Source organism: Camelus bactrianus, chromosome 3 (assembly GCF_048773025.1).
Source record: "Camelus bactrianus isolate YW-2024 breed Bactrian camel chromosome 3, ASM4877302v1, whole genome shotgun sequence".
Lineage (NCBI taxonomy): Eukaryota > Metazoa > Chordata > Mammalia > Artiodactyla > Camelidae > Camelus > Camelus bactrianus.
Genome location: NC_133541.1, coordinates 88685260 through 88711087, shown reverse-complemented (window position 1 = coordinate 88711087; position 25828 = coordinate 88685260). Strand labels below are relative to the sequence as shown.

The 25828-nt window shown below is 34.4% G+C and overlaps 1 long non-coding RNA gene across 1 annotated transcript in view; it reads left to right on the top strand.

Moving 5' to 3' along the window:
- The window catches only part of LOC105082070 (uncharacterized), a 788258-nt gene that overhangs the window by 213764 nt on the left and 548666 nt on the right, over positions 1-25828 (top strand). The window contains exon 2 of the long non-coding RNA XR_012505614.1: positions 2056-2128. This is a non-coding gene — a long non-coding RNA (uncharacterized LOC105082070). The remainder of the gene's footprint in view (positions 1-2055; positions 2129-25828) is intronic.

The window sequence follows — 25828 nt, the reverse complement described above, 5'->3', positions numbered from 1 at the left end:
TGTTTCTTGTACACAATTTTTTTGGTCTTTCATCTCTATCTTCCCCACCATTGTGAGATATCAAGCTGAATCTCCACTGGGACATTTTTTCCTGTCTTTCTAGACAACCCTAGATCTCATCTTATAATTAACCATGATCATTTGGTATGCCATCTTAACCACTAAGAAAATTGTAAATTTTTCCTGATACATCATTTTGATTAACCATTTGGCAAATGATTTGGCGAGTGATCTTAAAGATTTGTTCTTTGAGTCATGATAACTTTCTAGCTCCCCTTATGGTGGAATATTTTCTTCTATCATTTATTGTTTTTTGTTGGTGGTGAGATTGGAAGAAGCAGAGGGAAGGAAAATTTTCTTCTGCCGTCTTAAACTAGAAATTCCATGCTGTCGTTATACCCTTACAATTTCTCAGAATCATGTATAATTGATTTTGCTCTCTGCCCCTGAATTTAATTTGTCCTGACATTAAACTACTAAGGTTTTTAGCTGTGCAAGAAAAATCACTAAGATTTGTTTAAACTTTGCAATTTGGCATTCTTAGGACTATCCTTTCAATTGGATATACTAAGCTTATAGTAATAAGAGTGGACAGTTAAGCCTTTTTAAAAATATAGCACCTATTATGTCTTCCACTAGAAAGAAAATAATGTTGATTTCCAAAGAAATTTGAGTCGTAATTATGAAATACTTCCCTCAGTTCCCCACCATCAGCTACCAAGAATTTGCTTTCATTTAGTCTTTGAAACCAAGTTAACCTATTCATTCTATTTTTTGCAAACTCTGATTTTTGTAATACTTTAAGACATTGTATATGCCTCCCACAATACTCCTTAGAAATTGCATGATTCAAGTTTATTGTGAATTCCCAACTAGACAAGGGTATCAGGATTTTCTTTTCTTTCTTTCTTCTTGTTTTCAAAATGATATTTCTATGATAAGATGTTTTAGAGTTAGTAAGCCAAGACCAAAAGAATAAAATGCTTAGGAATGCCAATTGTTCACAAGATAACAGTATGGATAACATATAAAGAAGGTTTCTTTTAATTAATAAAACTGCCTTAAGAACAGTCAATCACAAGATATGAAGACATGTAGACCCAAGAGCTAGTAGCATGTTTGGGAGTTAAAACAAATACAGTCTTTAGAGATTTATTTTCTCTTGAGTACAAGGAAAAGTCAAAATATTTACAGATGGATGTGAGCCATGCTTGAAATTTTTTAAAAATTGCTTTACCTTTGTTTAGAATTCCTTGATGTCTAATAAATAACATTTTCTAAGGAAAAAAAATAAATTTCAAGTATGATAAATCAAAACTTTTGATTAGCTCTTTTTAAATTCTTTTATTTCCTCAGTTGAAAAGAATTTATGGGTGTAAAGGAGAAATTATTCAAAGACAGAATAGCATAAATTGGAAAAACCTCTCATGACTAAGACAATTGAAAAAAGCAGATGTTTATTGGATTATTTTCCCCAACACTTTAATGAGTAAGGATGTTGCCAGCAATTGTTTTCTTTCCTGTCTTCATAGTGGAGAACCATTAAAATGAAATAAAAAATAATGCACACTGCAAAGATCTACCAAAAAATCCACATTTTTACTGGTCTTAATTCATAGATAAGTGTTGGAATAGTCTTACAATGTCAGTTTTTTTCATATAGTTTGTCTTCTGGTATTTATAGCATTATAACTCACATTGCATTATTAACTACCACAGTAAACAAGTTCTTTAATATACTTAAGAATTATTTTCTCATTTAAAGCTGAGATTTTTTTAAATATTTATGTTTAGTTTAAAGAACTTTTGTATTAACTTTCATATAATGACTTAATAAAAATATCAGTTTATCTCATGTGGTTATGGTTATTGGTATATATGGCTTAAATGAATATCCTACATTGCCTATTTATTCAAGAAATAACATAATATGACATAAATAATATTCCATTCCTCAATCATACAGGTTTTATTATCTTCATTTACATTGCCTTATTCTATGTCATGAACTTACGTATCATTATGAATACTCATAGTTTGATATCTTCCATTTAGGAATCAGCGTCTACATAGAAAATGCGAAGGTTGGAATGGACAAGAAGCTATTGCATCCATGAAGTAGTAACATGTAAGTACTATTAAACTCTTATACCCCTACTCTAGGGAAGGAATAGTTAAGTAGTTGTATTGTTAATTATGTGCAACTATTTATAACTGAAAGAAAAAAGACTGAATAATTGAGAGCAAAAAGGTATCCAAATACTTCCAAGTTCTGATAAATACTATAACCTATGTATGCAAAACTGTGCTATTCTGAGTCCCCCCAAACTTCCTTTCCCTCGCAGATATTTTATCTTCCATGTGACAGAATGTCTCATATGATGCAGTTCCCCCAAAAGGTGTTTTGATTCTAATTAGTATATGGCCAACATGATTTCAGCTTCAAAAGAGCAAATTAATGATAGCCAACATGATTTCAACTTTATGTCTTAGAAAATGACATCAAAGTACTTGGTAGTATTGGCTGTAACATCATGAAAAGTTAGGAGTAAGTCTGATAAAAACACCAAGACTTCTGTTTGGTCCATGAAGCACAGAATTATTCTGTTACACACATGCAACACATACAAACATAAATAACACATGGTACTGTTAGGGTCTGAAAAGAAAATGCAGCATCTATTTTTAAACAGGCAAAACAATACCACCATCCTATTTCATTCACTGAGTTATTGAAAGGATTTTCTGACATAATTTGAATAAAAATCTTTGTAGTAATTCCCACCACATGTTGATTATTATCATTAAATCTTAACCTTCACAGTAGCTAAAATCTAGCATAACTCATATGCTGACTTTGATGTAAATATTATGCTTTTCAATAAAGCTTTATGATACTGGTAATTAACCATATGTGTAGCTAACATCTACTTTATGGACTTGATAGTAATGAAAAATCAGATGTTCCTGTTTGTTTATTTAGTTGATAATTGCAGAAACACTCCTTGAGGCACTCAAAAGACCAACTTCAAAGTTCTATAGATTTAATTTATACCCACTATACCTCCAAAGGGATCTGATGTAGCTACAAACTTCAGTAAGTTATAAATTAGGAAAATCTTCAGACTAGCATTTTACAGAGTATGTTCTACATAAATTAGCTCCATGAAAGGTTAAAAATATAGCAAAGGGGGAAAAAGTTATGTAGTTAAATAAACTGAAAACTAGATAGTAGGTTTCTTTGGCGACACAGATTTTTTTAGCATAGATAGATTTTCTTGAAGAAACGTACATTGTGAGTCCACAATGGGGGCATGAAGTATATAAAAGAATAATTCCCTATTTCTCCTTTATTCACATATTCAATACTTATAACTCCAGATGTGTAGGGTTTTCCCCCACACCAAGCCACTCTTTACAACAACTGTGTGTCCTGCAATTTAATTCAGTTCTGACTAACCGAAGTTAGTGCAGACAGCACGCGTGAAGGACTTAGTTCCTCAAACCTGCTCCCTATTTCAGACACCTATCACGAGTAAAAAGCCCCCATGTTATCTACAACTTCTGTCCAACTTGGCTACAAATTGGAGGTTTCTATGACCATACTCCTTGGATTTGAACACTTGCTACAAAAGCTCACTGAATTCAGAGAAATACTTATATTTACCAATGTATTATTTTTTCTTTTTTTCCAATGTATTATATAATATAGAATACAGATGAACAGCTGGATGGAGATATATAGAGTGAGGTCTAGAAAGATCCTGAGTTCAGGAGCTTCTGTCCTCATGGAGTTGGGGTGTGCCACCCTCCTGGCACATGGAAACTACCCTAACTCCTTACTATTAGGAGGCTTCATCGTATAGGCATGATCAGTTATCTCTATTTCTTGTTCCTTTGTGGGGAATAAGGGATGGGGCTAAAAGTTTTAAGCTTCTAATCATGGCTTGGTCTTTCTGGTGACTAGCCCACACCCACCAAGAGTCAACTCATTAGACTACAGGATGTTCCTAATCACTCAGGAAATTCCAAGGGATTTAGAAGCTCAGTGTCAAATGCTCCTATCACTCAGGAAATTACAAAAGTTTTAGGATCTCTGTGTCAGTAACCAAGGTCAAAGACTAAATATAAGAACAAAAGCTTCTCTTAGTACCCTATTTATGAGGGTTTTAGGAGCTCTGTGCCAGGCACTAGAGGCAGAGACCGATATAGATATAATTCTTATTGTTGCACAGCATGTTATGTTTATCAAATACATTTGTCTACTGTGAGCAACTTACTTCACTTAGGAATATGTTCTGCTATATGCATTTTTGGAAATGCTATTTTAAACCATAATATTAAAGTACGTCACTGAGGATTTTCCTGTTGTCCTGTTGTCTTCTTCAGTGAGCTACTTTTAATTTTATAATCAGCTGCTCCTGGATTCCTTCTGATGACTGATAAGGACTACAGGCAAAACTAGGACTGGACTAGAAGAGCTACTGTCAGGAGTCCTACAATTCTATGGTAGTAGGGCAGAGGAGGGAAAAAGAAAGTAACATTTAGAACTTTCTGCCCTTCTTGTACAGAATCTTTCTCCTCCACTACCTCACCTCTACCACCACCACCATACAGTTCTTTGGCCAAAATCCTAGTGCCCAGAACCTGAATCTCCACCTTGTATCACCAATCTCTGGTAGGACTACATTTTAATCCTTAGCCTTACAGTCTTCTTTCCTCAAGGCATTGTGGCTGTCTGATTTAGTGGGTGTCAGAGGGCAAACATGTCTGGAAGAGGCCACAGTATGTAAATGATAGCAAAAGTACTAGCAAAGAGCATTATAACAGTTATCTTGGATACAAAATTACAAGTGTTAAGGCAGTTTGAGGTCAGTGGAAATCTCCATCATATTTCAGAGGCTTTGGGGCTTACTATTGCTCTAGGGAAGTACTGTAATAATAAAAGCAAAATATAAGCCTAAGGATCTTTAAATGCTATTAATTAGATTCATCATAAAAGGACTGTGAAATTAGAATTGTTGTGTTCTCAATTGTAATTTAATTGCATTAAGATGACAAAATTTTGTTTGACAATGGTGGTTCAAGACATTCAACAGAAAGTGATGCTTCAAATATAGAAAATTGTTTAATACTAAACTGTCAGAAAAGTATAGCACACTGTTTGAAAGCATGGCTATACCATATGCTTATGAGTACATGAGCTGTACATACCTGATCCCACGCACAGGCAAGAACATTGTTTTTTTGGCATGTGAAGGGAGATCTGAAGTTAGGTTGTTATTCTTTTTCTAATAAATATTTTTATGTGATTAAATGTAAAAAGAAGGAATGATATAATTTTTAATATAATTTATTGCGACTTACAGACATCTTATAAAAATTCATTATAAAAGCAAGAGACAGAAATTATAACACCTCTGTGAGTACCTTGTAAAACTTTAAAAAAATATTTCCAATGCTAGAGACTGTTCAGAAAAACTTTTGACTCCTTAAAAATTACTACAACTTTTTAAATGCTATGTGACTTATGCTTTGGTAATCATTGATGCTCTACTTGTCAGCTTTAGTTAGAAATAAGAGAGAGAACTAAGGTATTAGAGAATTAGTGTAAAGGCAGCCACTAGAGCAATATAAACCCTCCTAAATATCAAAAGAAATAGTTAACTGCTGAAAGAAATAAAGGAAAGAGGACAGGGAGGGAGGGAAGGAGGAAGGAAATAGATTAAGGGAAATAGACCACATAATGAGAAAGTAGGTGTTTGCGTGTATCTGTGTCTGAGGAGAGAAGTGAGTATATGGTTGTAAGACATATATGTGTATGTGTGTGCATGTGTATAGGAAGCTAACCTCATAATGACATCAATGTTACCCAAGTTAGTTTATGAATTTAACATGATCTTATAAAAAAATCAATAGATTTGTTTTCCTCTGGTGCTAAATAAGCAAGTTGATTTTAATGTCTGTACAGAAAAGTAAGCAATCAGGAATATCCAGTGAAACTCTGATAAAAGAGAGCAATACACATGTTAGGGAAGAGGAGGGCTGACACCTCCCCCACTATAAACATATTATAAAGTCATTATAATTGAAACAGGTTGATATTGGCTCATTACTAGACAAACAGAAGAAGACTTAACTGTTTATAAAAATTTTGTATATGATAAAAGTTTGCATTTTTAGTCAGCAAAAAAAAGATACTTTTAAATGAGAGATTTGAGGACACTGCATAGCCACCTGGAAAGAGATAAAAATGGCTGTGTACCTCATGTCTTGCATCATATTAAGTTAGGAAGGGATAAAGAACTATTAAAAATGAAATCACAAAAACTAGAAGAATATATGAATGAAAATATGTATAGTCTGAAAGTGTGGAAAACTTTTTTCTCTAGAACACAAAATCTAGAGGCAAAAGAAAGGCAGATTAAAACATTTGACTCCATAAATAGTATTTTTAAAAGTAGTTTTTTGTGTGGCAAATAAGTAAAAAGTAAAAGCATATGAAATATTTGTAATATACATCAGAGACAAAGGGCTAATATCTCAGTACATGAAGCATTCCTATAAATTTTTTAAAGGAAAGCTAAGAAACCAGTAGAAAAATGGACAAATGTTATGAACAGGCAGTTCATAGGAAAATAAATAAAGATAGCTTTAAACATATGAAAATATTGTCAACCTAACTCATAATAAGAAAAAAATAAATTGGAACTTTATCTTAATGCCATTTCTTACCTATTGAATTAGCCCATAATCTGAGAATCTGACAATATACTCTGTGGATAAGATGGTAGAATGACACACATTCTCATGAGTTTCTAGTCAGAATGCAAAATGTTGTAGGTCCTCTGGGAATTTAACAGTATCTAGCAAAATTGCTTACTTCTTTATTCTTCAATCCAGGAATCCTGCTTATATGACTAATCTTAAAAATACACTAGGAAAATTTCCAAGGAACTTATATACATGGTTATTATTTGCAATATTATTTGCCAAAGCAAAAGATTGGGACTAACCCCTGTGTCTTTCAAGAGAATACTGTCTGAATGAACCAGGGTATATCCTTACAATGGTATACTATGTAACTGTAAAAACAGTAAGGAAATTTAATTGCTCTCCAGAGCAGATTGTTAAGTGACAAGAGCAAGAGGCAGAAAAGAGGAAGAATACAAATATGTATATGTGTGTTTGTACCTATTGTCCTGTCATCACAATTAATATGATAACCAGACATTATTGTCTTCCTGACATGATATACTATGAAGGACGTAGAGCCACCTATGAAATATTCTTATCCAGTGTGAACCTGTGTTCAACAAAGCCTTTAGTGCTAATATTCAGTGCATATGAAATAGGAGGAATAGAGAACTATGAAACTATTGACTGGGTGTCTTGAATAAATAATATAAACACAATTAATAAGAAGAGAAAGCACTGCTATAGACTGCCCCAGGGAGGGTCTCTGACCCTATGACATACCCCTGCTCTTCTGTGTCTCCCACTAGGGATGCAGGTCCCAACCAGATCATTTCTCCTGCCTTCCTACCAGACTCCATGTAGATCTTTCTTTGTTGTAAAAAAGCTGTTCTGCTAGTCCTGATAACAATTTCAGCAAGAGTCTCTCTGGATGTAGTTGTAGTTTTGACACGTTAGTGAGGGCAGGTGAGCCCAGTGTCCTACTCTGCTGTTTTGACCTCTCTTGAACAATTAATGAAATTTTAATGTGGAACTTTTCTTAACTGTCTTACTATAAAGTAAGCTATAGTTATATAAGAAAATACCTCTAAGTTTAGAGATGCATGCTAAAAAATGAAGGTGTGAAATGACTTGATGACTGAGATGTGCATTAAAATACCTCACCCCAAAATTGGAAGGACTAATAAAACCAGTGGAACAAAAAGAAACGAACAACAACAACAAAAAACCCTCCACAGTATTCAATGTTTAGAATGCAAATATGGAAAGATAGAACTGTGCAATGTTTTCCTAATCCTTGATTAAACAGATTTCATTAAAAAAGATTTTAAAATGCATTCTGCTGAGACACAATTTTTCCACTCACTGGAAGCTTTCAGGGGATACAGACGTAGAGAATTGTAACTGGAGATGATCTTCCTGCTTTATTGGGATCTACTAAACAGAAGTGTTCAAATTGCCTGTGCATTGATCAGAGTTTTTCAGAGAAACAGATGCAATAGGAGATTATAGAATATATATATGATTGTGTGTGTGTGTGTATATGTTAGCTTCACATATATAAGAAGATTTATTATAAGGAATTGGCTCACACAATTATTAAGGCTGTGAAGTCCCACAATCTGCCCTTCACAAGCTAAAGAAGCAGAAAAGCTAATAAATCAGGAAAGCTGGTGATATAATTCAGTCCTAGTCCAGAGGCCTGAGAATCGGGGGAGCCAGTGGTCTAGGTCCCAGCCCAAGTCCAAAAGCCTAATCATTGAGGGAGACCAGTGATATAACTGCCAATCTGAAAGCCCAAGAACCAGAAAGTTTGATGTCCACAGGCGGGAGAAAATGGATGTCCCAGCTCAAGCAGAGAACAAATTTGCCTTTCCTCGGCCTTTGTTTATTGGGGCCCTTAATGAATTGGATGATGTGCACCTACACTGGTGAGGGAGATCTTCTTTATTCAGTCTACTGATTCAAATGCTAATCTCTTCTGGGATCACCCTTACAAGAACACTTAAAATAATGTGTTATCAGTTATCTGGGCATCCCTTAGCCCAGTCAAGTTGACATAAAATTAACCAGCTCAGCCTGTATGAACTACACTCACAATGGCTGCAAACAATGTTGGCATCTGGAGGCACCAAAATAGAGTTCTATTTCCCACCCTGCTTATTACTTCTCTGACTGAGATGTTTTCATTTGAAAGAAGTGTTTCATGTGAAAAGAAACTGTAAGAGGTAAAATTGGGGGAGAGAGAAGAAAGGAAATCCGTCAAATAATAAACACCAAAAGACTAATTAACTTAAACTCAAGTTAATAACTCCACTGAATCTTGGCCTTCATTACTGCATTCCTTTCCCTCTGAAAATGAAATAATGAGCTCTATGTGTGGAATATTAACCAAAGAAAAGAAAAGAGACCAGGTCAGTTTTAGTAATTGCTATAAATTGGCATATCCATTTTTTGTTGCAAAAAATGTGCCAATGACATAAATAACTTCGTTTTCTGGATAACTTTGTTTACTTAGCTTTAATATAGGCATATCCATAATAATATCAAGGTGATTATACATGCATTCACCACAATCTGGCTATGTATTCCTACAACCATCCTGGAAAAATGAAGACATTAATAGACTATGAACTTTGGCCTTCTGGGAATAGGAGTAGTGCAGAGTGAGAAAAGGAGACTAATAGGTATGGAGTGCATGCTATAAATGTTAGAGACAAATTTGAGTGTCCTGGGAGGAAGTATTTACTTTTTATACCTTTTTCAGTAGCTCAGCAAGGGGCTGGCTTAGCCTTTTGGGTTAGAGGATGGTTAACAACCATTGAACTATGAACACGTGCCCTTCTAAAAAGGGTACTTTCTCAGACAAGAAACTCCATTGTTGGGCAGTTATACAGGTATCCCCTGCACTGTATTTCCCTCTCATCCCTCTACATACACACCATGTACAGAGCAGTGTGTCTCTCTTGAGACACACTTGAGACACACTTTTACATGATGAGGCCAGTCCATTTATGCTCACTGAAACAATACTTTATTTAGGATGAGAGCTCAGGAAAAAAATGTGTGCTTTGCTGTCTCTGTCTACATTTTTCCTAACAGATATAATTATACCCTACACCACATAGCACTTACAGAATGTGTGCCTATGCCCTAATTGTCTCACAAAAATGTTAGACACTTTTACCTATATTACCTAATTTTTATCTCTGCTCTAAGGTGGACTTTGATATACTTATTTTATAAACAAGGAAACATACATTAAATCCAACAATCATTCAGGCAAAGAAAAAAACTACCAACAAGCTAGAAATAGAAGGGAATTTTCTAAACCTGATTAAAATAATCTACAAAGACTTAGAGCTAATATTATACTTGATAGTAAAAGACTGAAAGCGTTTCGCTTAAAAATGGAAGTGAAGCAAGGATGTTTGTTCTCACCATTTCTTAGGTAACATTTTACAAGAAATCTTAGCCACTGTTATAACACAAGAAAAAGAAATAGAAATCATACAGACTGGAAAGCAAGAAGTAAAACTGCCTTTATTTGAGATGACTTGACTGTCTATGTAGGAGACACTAAGGAATCTATAAAAAAGCTACTGGAACTGAAAAATGAGTTTAGCATTATCTCAGAGTATAAATTCAATATTCAAAAGCCAATTATATCTTCATCTCACTACTATGGTAAGCAGAATATTGACCCCCCCCCAAAGATGTCCAAACCGTAATCTTTGAACTTCTGACTATGTTACCTTATATGACAAAAGAGATTTGGGAATGTGATGGAAGAATCTCCTGAATTATCCAGGGGCCCACTCTAATCCCCCTCTAGTCTAAGTAAGGTGAATATCTAAACCCACTCCATGGCCTTAAATGTGGAAAGTCTTGTTTTCAGAGAGATGTGAGAAAGGAGAAAGGTCAAAGAGATGCAACATTGCTAGCTTTGAGGATGAAGGAAGGGGGAGACAAGGAAGGAATGTAAGAAGCCTCTAAAAGCTGTAAAAGACAGGAAAAATGGATTCTTCCCTAAAGCCTCCAGAAAGGAATGTAGCCCTAATGACACCTTGATTTTAGTCCTATGAGACATGTGTTAGACTTCTGACCTGTAAAAATATAAGTCAGAATAAGACTAGAAATAGAAGAATAAGAAATAGAAAAAGAACAAAATACAGTAAATGTTATTTTAAGTCACCAATGTTGTGGTAGTATGTTCATCAGCAATAGAAAACTAGTATCAAAAAAATAGCAATGGAAAATAAAACTAAAGGACAATATAATTTATACTAGCATCAAAATATTAAATACCAAGGGATAAACTTACCATCTATCTAAAACCTATAAGTGGAAAGCTACAAAATATTGCTGAGAGAAATTAGAGAAGACTTAAAAGAATGGAGATAACATGTATGTCATGAATCACTTAAAAGCAATAGCACTTCCAGTGGCTATAACCAAAAAAGTGAAATATTTGGGAATAAGGTTAATAAAAATGTATGACTTTTACCTTAAAAGCTAAAGCATGTCTTAGAAAGATTAAAGAAGATATAAGAAATGAAAAATATATATTGTTCTTGAATTAGAAGACTCAACGTTGTTAAATTATCTAATCTCCCACAGTGATCTATAGATTTAATGCAATCCCTATCTGAATTCAAGCAGGTTTTTGTTTTTTATAGATATACAAAGATTCTAGAATAGCCAAAATAATTTTGAAAAGAACAGAATTGGGTAACTCACACTACTTGATTTCAAGACTTAATACAAAGCAACAGTAACAAGATTGTGTGGCATCAGTATAAGCTTACACATATAGATGCATGAAAAAAAATTAAGGGCTTTTATTGAGAATGTATAAAGAATTTATACACCTCAATTATAAGAAGAAAAACAACATTTTATGGGTTGGGTTGTGTCTACTCAAAAGATATATTGAAAGTCCTAACTCCCATTACCTCAAAATGTGACATTATATGGAAATAGGGTTGTTGCAGATGTTAATAGTTGAGATGAGGTCATACCAGAGTAGGGTGGGCCTTTAATCCAATATGCCAGATGTCCTTATAAAAAGAGGAGAAGAGACGCAGATACTGAGGGGAAAGTGCCATGTGATGACAGAGGTGGGGTTGAAGTGCTGCTACTACAAACAAGAAATGACAGGGATTCCCAGCAAGCCGCCAGGAGCTATATAGAGATAAGGAAGGAGTCCACCCTACAGATTTCAGAGGAAATGTGGCCTTGCCAACACCTTGATGTTGGATTTCTGCCCTCCAAACTGTTAAGACATTAGAGATCTGTTATTTTTAGCCACCCAGTTAGTGGCACTTTGTTATGGCAGCCCTCAGATACTAATACACAACCCAACAACAACAACAGCAACAACAACAAAATGGCCACATCCAAAGAAATATACATATGACAAATAAGCATGTGAAAAGATGATAAAAATCATTAGTCACTGGGGAAATGAGAATTAAACTACCATGAGAAACCACCATACACTCCATAGAAAAATGAAAATTTAAGTATTATCAAAGATGTGGCACTAATCAAATTCCACACAGTGCTGGTGAAAATGCCATAGTTTGTGGTCACTTTGCAACGTCACAGCGTCTCGTAAGAGCAAATAGACATAAACGATGCAGTTCAGCAACGCTGCTCTCCTGTATTCACCGAAAGGAAGAATTCAACACACACACACACAGTCTTCCCAGATGCATTTTTATTTGTAATAACCCAAAATTGAAAAAAAAAAAACTGCAGCACCTGAAAACAAACTGTCCCTCACCTGCAGTGTGGATGTATGGAAGTGTGGCACATCTATACTACAAAACAATATCAAGCAATAAAAAGGAAAGGACTATTCACACAACAACATGTGTGATAATCATGTGCATTATGCTAAGAGAGAGACCCAGACAGAAATCCATCATGCTGTATGATTTCTATTACATGAGTTTCTATTAAAGGCAAAACTATAGCTGCAGAAAACAGATCAGTGGTGGCCAGTGGACAGAACTGACAGTGAAGGGACATGAGAGTGTTTTCAGGGTTAAAAAAAAAAAGTGATCAGTATCATTACTGTGGTGGTGGTTACACCATTTTGTATGTTTACCAAAGCACATAAAATTGAACAAAGTGGCAAATTTTGTTTTACATAAATTACATCTTGGTAAGAATTATAAAATAGCAGTCTTATTTTTATGTAATTATTATGTCTTCCTGTACCTACCAACCTAGCATTTCATGTTTATATGCAGAGAAGTGACTAAATAAAGATTACTCAGGGTTAATAGTCACTTTTGGTCATCATAGTTTGAGGATTTTTTTTTTAGTTATATATATTTTGCTGCATTGTGTGAATTTGTGATCATGTTTCATAAAAAATAATCATTATTCTGGCATAAATATAAGAAAAATGCTAACTATGTTTTTATATATTGTAGTAAAATGTGCCTTTAAAAATTTTGTATTGAGTCCCCAAATGCCAAGAAATTGGACAAGAGATCACATGATACACAATAGTCAATCTATGTATTAATGACTTAGGAAGCATTTAGTTTCTAATCTTGCTGGTAAGCTCTGATATCTGTTATGTGAATTACTTTATTTCAGCATATATAGGTAGTATTATCTGATGTTATCAAAATAGAAATGCTTTTGAGCATTACTCACAGAAATAAATTTATCTCTCAGACCATTATTTTGTTCTCAACTTTAATCCAAATGTGGATCATATCTTATCATCTTCATTAGGATTCTAGCAATGCATTATGTTTTTAAAGAAATGCTATACCCAAGTGCATTTGAGTATCTCTCTTAGAAAATGGAACATATCTCCTTATACATACAGTATCAGTGAGTTTTCACACATTTTCAGGTTACTCAGTTTTGTAAATGTTAGCCTATAAAATTGGAAATAATTGCATCTAAAACCTACCCTCTTAGATCCTGGGTATATCAGATATTAAGATTTCTTCAGAAGATCATTACATGCTTAGTAAGGTGTTTTCTGTATCTATCTGGCTATATATTGTCCATTTATATCTATATATCTATCTGTTATACCTATTTATCAGGATAGATTCACTGCATGTTAAAGAGATTGAAAATGTAATTACATAAAAATGAGATGTAAGTGTATGTAAGTTACAATGAAATTTGTGCTTTAGGACATATCACATATTTGTGCTTTGCATGCAAGTATTCCCATGAGGTTAGATGTGACTAAAATAAAAATAGTGACTTGTGTGGCATATTTACATAAATACGTTGTATATATTTCCCTGGTCTATTTTATACACAAGGATAAATTATCCAATTATTAATCTGATATTAAGTTTACCCCTTCTGTTTAACGTTTCAATTGTGGAGAATTCTAGGTTTGTTCTCACAGTTCAGGGGCCTCACATGTATCTTCATCCTTTTTTGGTATCTTGCCCCATTTTAGTCCCTATTTTTGATGAAGTGGTATATTCCGACTTTGGAAGAACATCATCTGAAAGTGGAGGTGACATAATTTTAGGTCCCCAAGGTATTTATATTCTAAAGAAAAAACAGGGTTTAATGCTAAAGCCACAAATCAGTATCTTTGTGACATTACAGACTCTTTGAAACCTATACGGAAGAGATTTTGTGTTAGTATGAGGGAGAGCTTTCAGTCAGCTGTCCAAATACACTACCAGCCCCTTGTCTTTGCTCTCTGCTGACCAGAAATCCTGACCCAAGTGAAAAGTCTGCTATTGTAAAATGTGAAAATAAAGCAAGTTTTTGCTTAATTGAAAGGAGAAAAATAATCTCTCGCTATTCACTCATACACAGTAGAATGACAGATGTCATCTTCTAGTCCAAGATACTGTGTAAAATATATTCATGAGTCTACATGTACATACTAACTATGAAGAATTTTTTTTCCCCCAGTGGAAGCAAATGACACCAGCATAAAACATTCCACAAACCAAGCATGAAAGGATTTCACTGAATATGCAAAGAGACAAATGATAAAACTGGAAAGTGAGATATGCAAGTTAAGCTAGTCTTTGGAGCTGGCTGCATATGTAAAGCTTTCAACAGAATAATATTACACTTTACTGACAATGAAATGTCCATTACATAGAAGAATAATCATTATCATTAAGTGAATTTCCTGCTGAGTACATTTTTCACTGTGAGCAGGCTCATCACTTGGGACATTTGCAAGTTAGTCTCTGTAAAATTGTTTAGATCAGAGAAAGTAAAAGCACTGGTTGTTTGATTTAGTTGTCAAATAGAAAATAACTTGAGAAATTTTAAAGCAAGCCACCAAGGTAGATTTTTTTTCTGCCCCTTCAGGACAAAATGATATACCTCTATTTTGTATTTTCATGGAAGTAATTTAAAGAAAAGCAGAGAAATTGAAATTCTGCTTGAAATAAACAAATCCTTTTACAGATGAATAGTCCTCATCATCTTTGTATTCACAGACATCTATATAGCAAGGCACCTGCCCAAAAAACCATGTTGGTCAAAGGGAAATTAGAAAAATCTGTTGCAAAGTACACATTTATTCTAAGAGTTAAAATATGAATAAAAGCCAAATGTATTTTTTATTTAGTCTTGGAAAGTTTCATTTTTCCTAAATTATGGGTATTTGACAGTTTATTTCACATCTTTTTGTTTATTTCTTTCTTTTTTTCATGAGACTTTCATAAATACTTCACATAAAGACCTATCAAAATATTTTTGTTTCATGCTCTAATTTTTAAACATTCCTTTGGCATTAGCAATGTTAAGAGTTACAGGAGCAAAAAGTGATCAGATTTTGCTTCTTTCCTAACTCTTCTTTCCCTTGAAAATATTCTAGTTGATAGAGTAAGGAATGCCCATGTTTAGTCAAAGAGAACATCCTTGAATATTACGGATTTCATGACCTCATCACATTCCAAAAACTTCTGAAGAAAAAGTGTAATAATAATAAAAGTGAGTTAACATTTTACAAGTGATTGTAATATACAAAGCAGTATTTGATTCTTTCAGTTGATTTATTTTATTTAATCCTCACAACCACTCTGCAAGTTACTCTTCTCTTTATTTTTTTTTAAAGCAGAAACTGAACCCCAGAAGAATTCAGGTGATATAAGCAAGCCAAATAGCTTTCCTAGAGTAGTTTTCTGGCCTCTAACCAGAAAGGGCCCTAAATCAGATTTTCTATATTTAAATCAAAAGCTTTGTTTTGTTACATAACTTTCTTCTGTTTTAAGGAAAATATTAGTAATAATAGCTAATGATTGTTCTTATCAGTGGCAGGTGATGAGCCAAGTGTTTCATACTCACTAACTCATTTGACTTCACATCTGTGTTTGCTGTGCAGAGCTCCAAAGCCCACACATATGTCCAAATAGTATGCCATAGTTTCTTTCCAGGTGAAGCATGTTTTCTCAGATTCAGGATGAACTCTATAAGACCAACCATTCTATTGTGTGTACGTGAAGGAAGACTGGTGTATAATACACTCTGTAATTAACACATATCCTGACCAATTTGGTTAAAAGATGATCACAATGACCAGCTCAGGAAACAATTTTATTATTTCAAACAACAATTGAATTAGATCTACTCAGCAATTACCTAATCAATTTCTCAGCAGTAAACTATATAACAGCTAAAATCTATTGGCCATTTAGTTAGAGCTTTATTAATAGATATTATTTTAATAACATATCACTATCTCATTTTCCAGGATGTAAACTGTGCCTTTTTTGTATCTAAAATATGTGTGCTAATATCCAAGAAATGAATCTGTGATTTAATAACTTTCATGTCCTATTTGCAAAAATAAGATCAGTGTGTTTTGTAATTATTTATTGTAATCAACTCTCAATTTTGGTACCCTGAGCTGAGTTAGTTATTAAAATTTACATTTGATTAACTATTACTCTGTCTTCACTCACAGAAATAGCCATGTTTCCATTTTCCTACCAAGTTTTATTATCTTTGCATTTTCAGTATATCTTTGTCTCGGAGTTTCATGAATATCACTAAATTTTATATTCAGGCAGTGCAAGAATTCAGCACATTAAAAAAAAATCTATTCCTAAAATTAAAACAAAATAGACTATCACTGCTCACTGTGGTTAAAGATCTTGAATCCCCACGGATCAGTAGCTGCAATAGTAGTTCTAAACTGCATCCCTTTCATTACACATGCAGAGTTTTAACAGAGAAATGTTCATAGGACATTTAATCTCTGCTATATCAGAAACATTTCACATGCTCAAAAAGAACCAGATCAGAAAGGCAGCTATTCGTAGATCACTGAGATGAAAAGATTCTCAAGAGGTTATCTACCTATAGCCTTACAGTTTAAACCTGAATAGAAAAATAATCGTATTCTAACTTTTCTTCCGCTTGCTCTTTATAATCACCAAGAACAGCATTATTTGGTAGCACATAGTGTAACAATCTCCTTTATGTTCAAAATGCTCTTCACAGTTCTTACGAATCTCTGTATTTAAATTCAGAATCCAAACTGATCTCAATAGAGACCTAAAATGTCATCTTCTACCAAATCCTCACTGTCTAACCAATACTCCTGAGGCAATTACCCCCTCTCCACAATCTGAGTGCCATAAAACTCCTTTTCCACACTTCTTTCATGTCTGTTACTCTAAACGAGCCCCAGTGCACACTATACTTACTCTCATAGAGGCCGTAAGCGTAGAAGACCTTCCGTCTTAGCTTCGTCTGCAAAATCAAACCCAGTTCTGTCACTCCTTCATACAAACTCCCTTCATGTGCCAGCCAAAACGAGGTATACTCTTTCTGCGTCTCTCCCTGGCACAGTGCATCTCCTGCTTTTTAACCTAAGTGTCAAGTGTGCATAATTCACTGGGCTAGTGAAGTTAGTTCCTAAGAAAGTAATGAGATGTGGTGGGCTTCCTAAGGATCTCTGATAGTTACACTTCCTGCTGACATGGAAACAGGATAAGAGAGATATGTGCTTTAGATATTCTTTTTATTCTTCATATAGGTTTTTATGCTCATTTCTTAATAGTGTTATTTCCTTTTCTTTTTTATCCTGCCTTTGAGATATTTTATCTCGTTCTGTATTTCATCAATAGTGACTGCAATTGTTGTATGTGTGAGGGAGAGAGACTGAGAAACTGTATAGTCCCCACAATCCTAGCAGTATTAGATTTGAATATTTTAAAGTAGAAAACTAGACTTATAGTCTCATGTAGGTACTATGCAAATGAGTCAAAATTTCATAGCTCTTCACCTCTAAAATAAAAAAGGAAGTAGCAAGACCTCATTACATAGGCAGAAAGTGGAATAAATGTAGTTCCTAAAAATGTCAGAATAAAATTTTATAATCTGATGATTTACAGTTCATTCTGTGGTTTTAGTATGTAAAGGATAAGCATATCTAACGGAAATGGATGAATTGGGTCAAATAGAACTGGAACCCATTAAAATTCCAGCCTGAATCTTTGAGGTATAGAGAAGCTTGGTCACCCAAGTGATATATTATATAGCCCATTATTTGCTTCTGAGTTTCCTATTTTTCATCTGCCCAAGAAAATGGATGGTTCAAAAATCCCCTCAAACCTTTCATTTTGGAATCCATGTTGGGATAGTTAAGAGAGATTAAAAATCACTCAGTAATTGAGTAATATTTGCCTGTCTGAGGTTTCAAACAAATGCTAATACAAAAATTTTTGAATAACTCAGATTCTTAAATTTACCTTGAAACATTATCGTATGATACCTAAATTCTAAAGGCATGTTTCCACTGAAGATTATGATTTTGTCATTAAAACAAAGGCACCAAACAAGCCTGCAGATTTCCCTGTCACTTGTTTGGAACAACTTTTTTCAAACGATGCAGTATATTTATGTGCATAAAGCAATATTCCCCCTAATTATAATTTCTTTTTGCCTATTCAAAAAAATACAACAGATGTATTTCTGCCAACTCTTGGACTGTCACATGGCAAAGGAACAACTGAATAAATGCTTCAAATAAATGTTCAAGTACTTCAACATGAATAATTTCTCAGCATATCCTGGCTGCTGTATTATAGCATTTAACCCTAATTCTGTCTTTGTTGGGAATGCAGATGATGAACAAGATGGTTTGCATTTTACTCAGATCACTTCCCTCTGTGATCAGTAATCATCAGAAACAGAATCTACAGATAGCAGAGCAGTTGCCTTTTAAATGTCACATAGCTGCCTTTATTATTCCAGCTGGCTTGCAGAAAGAAAGGTCCCTCTGTTAATGAGACTAACACTGCCAGTCTCATTATAATAGATTTAAGCAAATAAATAACATGTTTGCCATTTCTTCTCTTGTTTTTCAAGCACTATTTTTGTCACTGATCTCATTGCTACGGACATTTGAGTAGAATAACTGTAATTGTTGCATAGCTTAGGAAATGAAAATTACACATGGAGTCTCTGTTTATTTTAGACAATTCAGCATATTAATCCAAATTGTCCCAAGAGCCTGTCCTCCTCTTGGATCTTGCTCTCATTTGCCATTAGTGCTAACATGATGAAAAAGATACCATGGGTTAGGTTTAGTGGGTCACTAATGCGTGGCCGTACCTATTGCACGCTTGACAGGAGAGGAATAATAACATATAACTTCAAAAAGAACAAAGTCTCTTGCAAGCTGAAAAAGGGAATAGTACAAGGTCTGTCTAGATTATTGCCAACATTGATTTAAAAATAAAGAGCACTGATCTCCGGTCTTACGTAATTTAGTGAAATCAAAAATCCACTGGGAAAAAAATTCCTGAGAGAAGACATAGATATCACTTATAGAAAATCATGTTTTTCTAGTTGCACACAGTAAGTTAGGATGTCTAAACAAGAACTCTATGGCTATGTGGACAAATCGCACTGTATAGTCCATATTAACTCACTCCTTTCCAATTTAGAAGTTCTCATGTAGACACTACAAGAGTCACATAAAAGTTCTTTAATTTATTGAGCTTTTCACTAGTCACAGGCTTTCTCTGGATCACCTAGTGAGTAGATTTCTTAAATACCACCTAAACCAATGACCCCCAGATCTAGAGTTCCAGTCCTCCCTGTCCCTGGAACTCCCAATGCAAATATCCAGCTCCTTCATTGCCATTCCTACCTGGGTGTTTCAAAGATGTTGCAAATGATTGTAGCCAAAACAGAACTCTACCTACACTCTATTAAAAGTTTTCTTTCCTCGTCATTCCCAATCGGTGAATCACATCACTATCCACCCACTTTCTCAGGGTGAAAATCTTAGACTAATCTTAGATTTCTCTATTTCTTTTCTTCATGTCCTATACCTATACACCACACATATAAACATCAGTAAAACACATCTTTTGATGCTACCTCCATTATATCCCTCTGTTCACCTCCCTTTCCTCCACTACTACCACGGTGGTGCCAGCTGCAGTGTTCTTTTACTTGAACCCCTTCAAAAGGTCCAACCTACCCTTTCCTCCCTCCACCCCCTACCCGTCTCCTCTCCTTCTCTTCTCCTTTCTCTCTGCCATAAAGAGTTTCTGTTTATCATTTTGCGATGAACAAAGTCACAGTTTCCTAAACTTTCAAATAGAATATAAGAATAGAGAAAATGCCATATTAATATTTTCATCTTACAGACAGAGATTTCCAAACTCAAGGAATAAGTGCCCTGTGTGCTCATTGTTTTGCATGTAGACTTAGGAAATAGGTTTCTGGACATGCAGTTCAGTGACTCTGGAAACCCTGTGTGTAACATAATCTCGCATAAACTCTGTTCATTCTAATTATTTTAATTCTGTTGTATTATAATGATTTGATGGCTAATTATAACATTTATATTGCTAAATTGTGTATCATTGTATATTGTTTAATGAAGATATAAGCCCTAAATAGTTCTAAATATTTAAAGACTTTCAGTTATACATCTAAGACTGAGAAATACAGTGGCCTTCTCAATTGTTTTTATTGTTCAATAATTTAGGAATCATGTAACTTAGAATTGCTTAATTTTTAAAAGGAGGCTCATATTATTTCATCTACCTGGGATCAGGCAAATGTCAAATAGGTTTACAAAGAAAAAGTAAATAGGCAGAGGAGGTAATTTTGTAAGGCAAACATAACAAAGCTTTTTCTAAATGTATTAGCTATTTTATTGTGTTGTTGTCACCATTGTTGTTTTGATGTATTTCTTCTTAGGCTTTTGAGGGGAGAGGGAAGAGAGATCCAGAAATAGTGACATCTGTGCTTATTCCAAAGCTGGGAAATAAAATCCTTACTACTCAAGAAGCAACCTTGAGCTTGTCTATCTTAGTGTATTTTCTTTTAAGCTTCAGTAATGAACATCTAAAATTGTTGTAATGTACACAGATAATAATCAGTGAGGTTTTTCACATTGCTTCTGGAAAAACTGCTTTGTGTTCCAGTTTTAATTAGTGTATTATTATCCATTGCTAATTTGAGGGGTTTAGGCTAGAATTAGCACACAGCTGCAGAGAATGCAAGCGCATGAATTGCTAGATTAGCTGGAGTCCATACAGAGGGGAAGAAGTAAATGAGGGAGATGCAACAAACCGTATCCTCCAGATAGCTCCTAAAATTTACCAGCTATTACCTATAATTTAAAAGTGAATTCCTTAATGAGAAGGAAACTGTGTTTCTATATTTCGTTTGTTTTATAATGTAATAATAAAGTATAGAATTATCTTTTCTTAAAAAAAATTAATACATTCAGAAAACTAAAGAAAATAACTTAACCTGTTTACCTACCACCCAAACTAAACAAATAGCAAAGTATTTCCATGTTTATTATTGATTTTTCTAAGGGCAATACATCTTTGCAGAGGTGGTTTCAGTTGCCTTTCTAGCCCTCCTCGTGCCCTACCCCATTCTTTTCTCTCCCTCCTTAGGGGTAGCCAAAATTCTGGAGTTCCTAAGGGCACTCTGTATCTTGATTTCTATGCTTTTGCCAGATGTCTGTAAATTTACAGCATACCCAGTAGTTTTTTTCATGTTTGAACGTTTTATAAATGATAACATGCCATGTATATTGGTACTGCAACTTAGTTTTTTTCACTTAACCTTATGTTTGGCCAACTTCTCCATAGTGATACATGTATACAATTGAGTTTGTTCATCCTGACAGCTGCAGTGATAGTCTTGTCCATGCTTCCCATGCATATATGCTGGGATAGGGATCCTTCCTGGCAGAGGTTCTCAAGCTGACATGATGCCACTCCCAAGGGCATCTGGAAATGCAGGGAGCTTTCTTTCTATCACAATATATTCCATTTTCTAGGGCTTCCACAACAAAGTACCACAGACTGGGTGATTTAAATAATAGATATTTATTTTCTCACACTTCTGAAAGCTGGAGATCCAAGATCAAGGTGTTATCAGGGCTGATTTCCTCTGAGGCCTCTCTCCTTGGCTTGTAGGTGGTCATCTCTCTGCATCTTCACATGGTCTTCCCTCTGTCACATGCCTGTGTTCAAATTTCCTCTTTCTGTAAGGATGCTAGTCAGAGTTCACCCTGGTGATTTTATTGTAATTTAATTGTCTCTTTGAAGACCTTATGTCCAGTCATATTCTGAGGTTGAAGGTTTGTATAAGGGTATATATGCATGATTCAAGTTACCTACTCCGTGAATTGTTTCCCATAACATTTTCTGTGTATTCTTTATATATTCTGGATTCTATCCTTTTGTTGTTTATATATATATATATATATATATATATATATATAAAATATCTTCTTCTAGCATGAAACTTGCCTTTAACTTAGTTTTTGGAATCATACTGAAGAATGGTTTAATATTTATTTAATAAAATGTATCAGTATTTTCCTTTGTGTAAGTGATATTTGAGCCATATTTAAGTCTTCCTTACCCAAAGGTCATAAAGATAGTCTCTGGCATATCCTTCAAAAAGGTTTAAAGTTTTGCATTTCAAATTTAAGTCTTTACCTAAATTTTATTTTTGTTATTATGCAAGGTAGGAGTTGAATTTTTCAAGATGAATAGCCAATTGGCTCATCACCATTTAGTGAATATGTAAGCAATTCTCTACCTCTCTCAAATAATAACTTTCCAATTAAGTGTAGTTCTCTTTCTGAGTCCTCTACTTTGACCCATCTGTCTGTGTGTCTGCTTCCACCTGGAATATTATAACTGTGTGACATTTTGAAAAGTCTTGATATCTCCTAGGGAAATTGTTTCTTACTGTTTTTCAGAATTACCTTTTTTTTCTTGGCCTTTACTCTTACATCTGAATTTTTGAATTAGCTTGCCATGTTAATGAAAAAGAGAATTAAGTGGATTTTCTTTGTAAGTGAGCTAAACTTATAGATGAATTTGGGAAAAAATGTTCATCTAAATATTAAGGTTTTCTATCATAAGCGTATTATTTAGGCTTTTGAAAATTATTTATTTTAGTAATACACTGTAATTTTCTTCACATATTTGCATCTTTAATTAGATGTATCTATCTTTATCTTAAAATATTTATTGCTATTATGAATTGTATCTTTTCATTGTTACATTATTAGAATGAGTAGTAATGTTACTACGAGATGATTTTGATTTTTGAATGTTGGTCTTAGATTCCAGCAAAGTTGCTAAATTCTCATATAAGTTCTAACAGTTCTTCTCTGGAGTTTCTTGGATATCATACATAAATTGATTATATCAACCACATTGATCACATATTTTTCCTTATAAAATCTTGTATCTCTTTTTTTGCATTGGCTAGGGCCTTAATAAAAATGTTAAATAGTATCAATTGGCATATATAATTTTTTGTCTGTCTTTTAATGAGAATGTTTTTCAGGTTTAACCATTACATGTCATGTGTGTTGTAGGCTTTTTATAGATACTCTTTAAGAATCCTCAATTCATCATTTGCAAATATTTTTTAAAGATTAATTGGTTTTGATTTTTACCAAAAAGGTTTCTGTGTACATTTAAATTCTCATTTGGTTCATCTCATTTAGTGACTTAATGTGTTGAATTTCATTCATAATACTTTATTTCCTGGGACAAATCTTGATCAGTCAAATTGTATTTGGTATATTTATTATTTTTTATGCTGTAACAGACTTGCTTTTCTAATATTTTATTTACATGCATTTTATCAGTATAATATGTCTGTAATTTTTTTTGCAGCCTCCTGTCTAGTTTTGATTTTGTGTCAAAGTTACACTAGTTTCAGAAAATCATTTGATTAGTGTAGCAGAGACATCTACTTGCTGTCTAATATCTCCCTCAATCTCTATTTTTCCTTTCTTTTCTGATAAGAGATGTCTGATGATATTCTGGCATATTTTCTCTTCACTTTTATCTAGATGGTGACCATATAATAAATTCTAGTATGAATGTCATGTTACTATGTGAAATGCTTCTCCTGGAATTACGCAGACACAATATTGAAGTCTTATGTGATGACTCTGTCTGCACAGGGAGATAGAAACAGAAGTGTTGCATCAAATTTTTCAGGAATGTTTCTTAAAAGGGAAGGTATGCACTCTTACTCTTCTGCTTTCCCTCTTCTGTCTGGCATATTGGACACGATTGTTAGAGCAGTCATCTATATTGAATCATAAGATGACCTTGAAAATGGAAGCCCACATACTGAAAGTGGTGGTTGAGAAAGATTAGAACCTGGATTCCTGAAGATGCTATGAAGTTGTCCTGGTATATCAGACATGAAAAGTGTGTGTGTGTGTGTGTGTGTGTGTGTGTGTGTGTGTTGTGATAAGTTCTCTCTTGTTTAAGCTCCTATTATTGTAAGGTTTTCAGTAATAGCTAATGCTTATTTGTACTGGTAGTAGTTTTTATTACGTTTATTTTAGTCACTGAAATAATTTGCTTATAATAAGAATTATCTATCCCTTAAAATTCTGTTAACAATATCCTGTGAATCCTCTGGGCTTAAGTGTGTAGTTTGTCTCACTAATTCTCCCATCTGAGTTTTCTTCTCAGGAAAGGAGATTCACGATAACCATGGAGTTGCCATTCTCCCAACATTTATGAAGTAGATCTACATGGTCCCAGGGTGGACTGTGACAAAGAAGTATACTGTTCATATCTTCCTTCAAAAGAAACTGCCAGGGAAATCCTAGTTGACTGACAACCTTAGGATGCCCCATTTTTGGATCCACTGTAGTGTTCATGTCAAAGACACACTTACATCAAACCACTACCAGCCAGTGATGGAGCATGATAAGATTGCTAGAAACAGTTATTTATGCTCAGCAGGGGACTAACCTGCCAGCCTTTACTCAAGGACTCCTTTTTGGCATGATTGAGATTTTCTCAGTTTACTGTTGTTCAAATCTCTTTCTACCCAATTCTTCTTCCTTCATTCCCCGCCTTTAGAGGAGATGGACCAACATCATATGCTGAAGGCATTCCCTGCTTATTCATATTTTCCCTCCTTTATTCCTTCACAAGTTTTCCCTCAATAACCTTCTTCTATGTTTAATTTTTTTTAGGTATATGCTTTTCTGTACAAACACAGAATCAAGGCATTAAAAATCAGAAGGGGAGGCACTGTCATCTAAGTAAAGAAATAATCCACTTAGAAGATTACCTAGATAATTAGTATAAAGCCTCAGGCTTTCAAAGTATGAAGTAAAAATAGAATTATAAAGACAACAGAAATTGAGAGCCACACTGATGGGACTACAGCTCCCATGTCTGCAATTGGCCTCCAGTCCACCTGGGGCTCATCCTACCTGATCAACATGGTGTCATTGATCATATGGTTTAATGTGAAGCTCTGCAGGGCATCAGTTAGAGAAGTCCACACTGAGCGGAAGTAGCCCTCCTCTAGTACCTCTACCATGCTCAGGCAATGGCTGGGAGCAGTTCGGAGGATACATGGCCTTGGCATGAATCCCCTGAGAGAGCTGATGATGCGGGGCAACTGCAGGCTGTTCGTCAATTCTCTCTCCTCTTTCTCGGGCAGCAAGTCCTCTAGAAAGGAAATCTGGGAGGCACAACTCCCTGACTGCCACAGACCCTAAATCCCATTTTGTCTCATATTAGTAGTGGAACATCTATATCCACATAGAGTATTATACATGCTATGTCTGATATTACATTTGATATAACTGCTATTTACATCACTACTAATTACC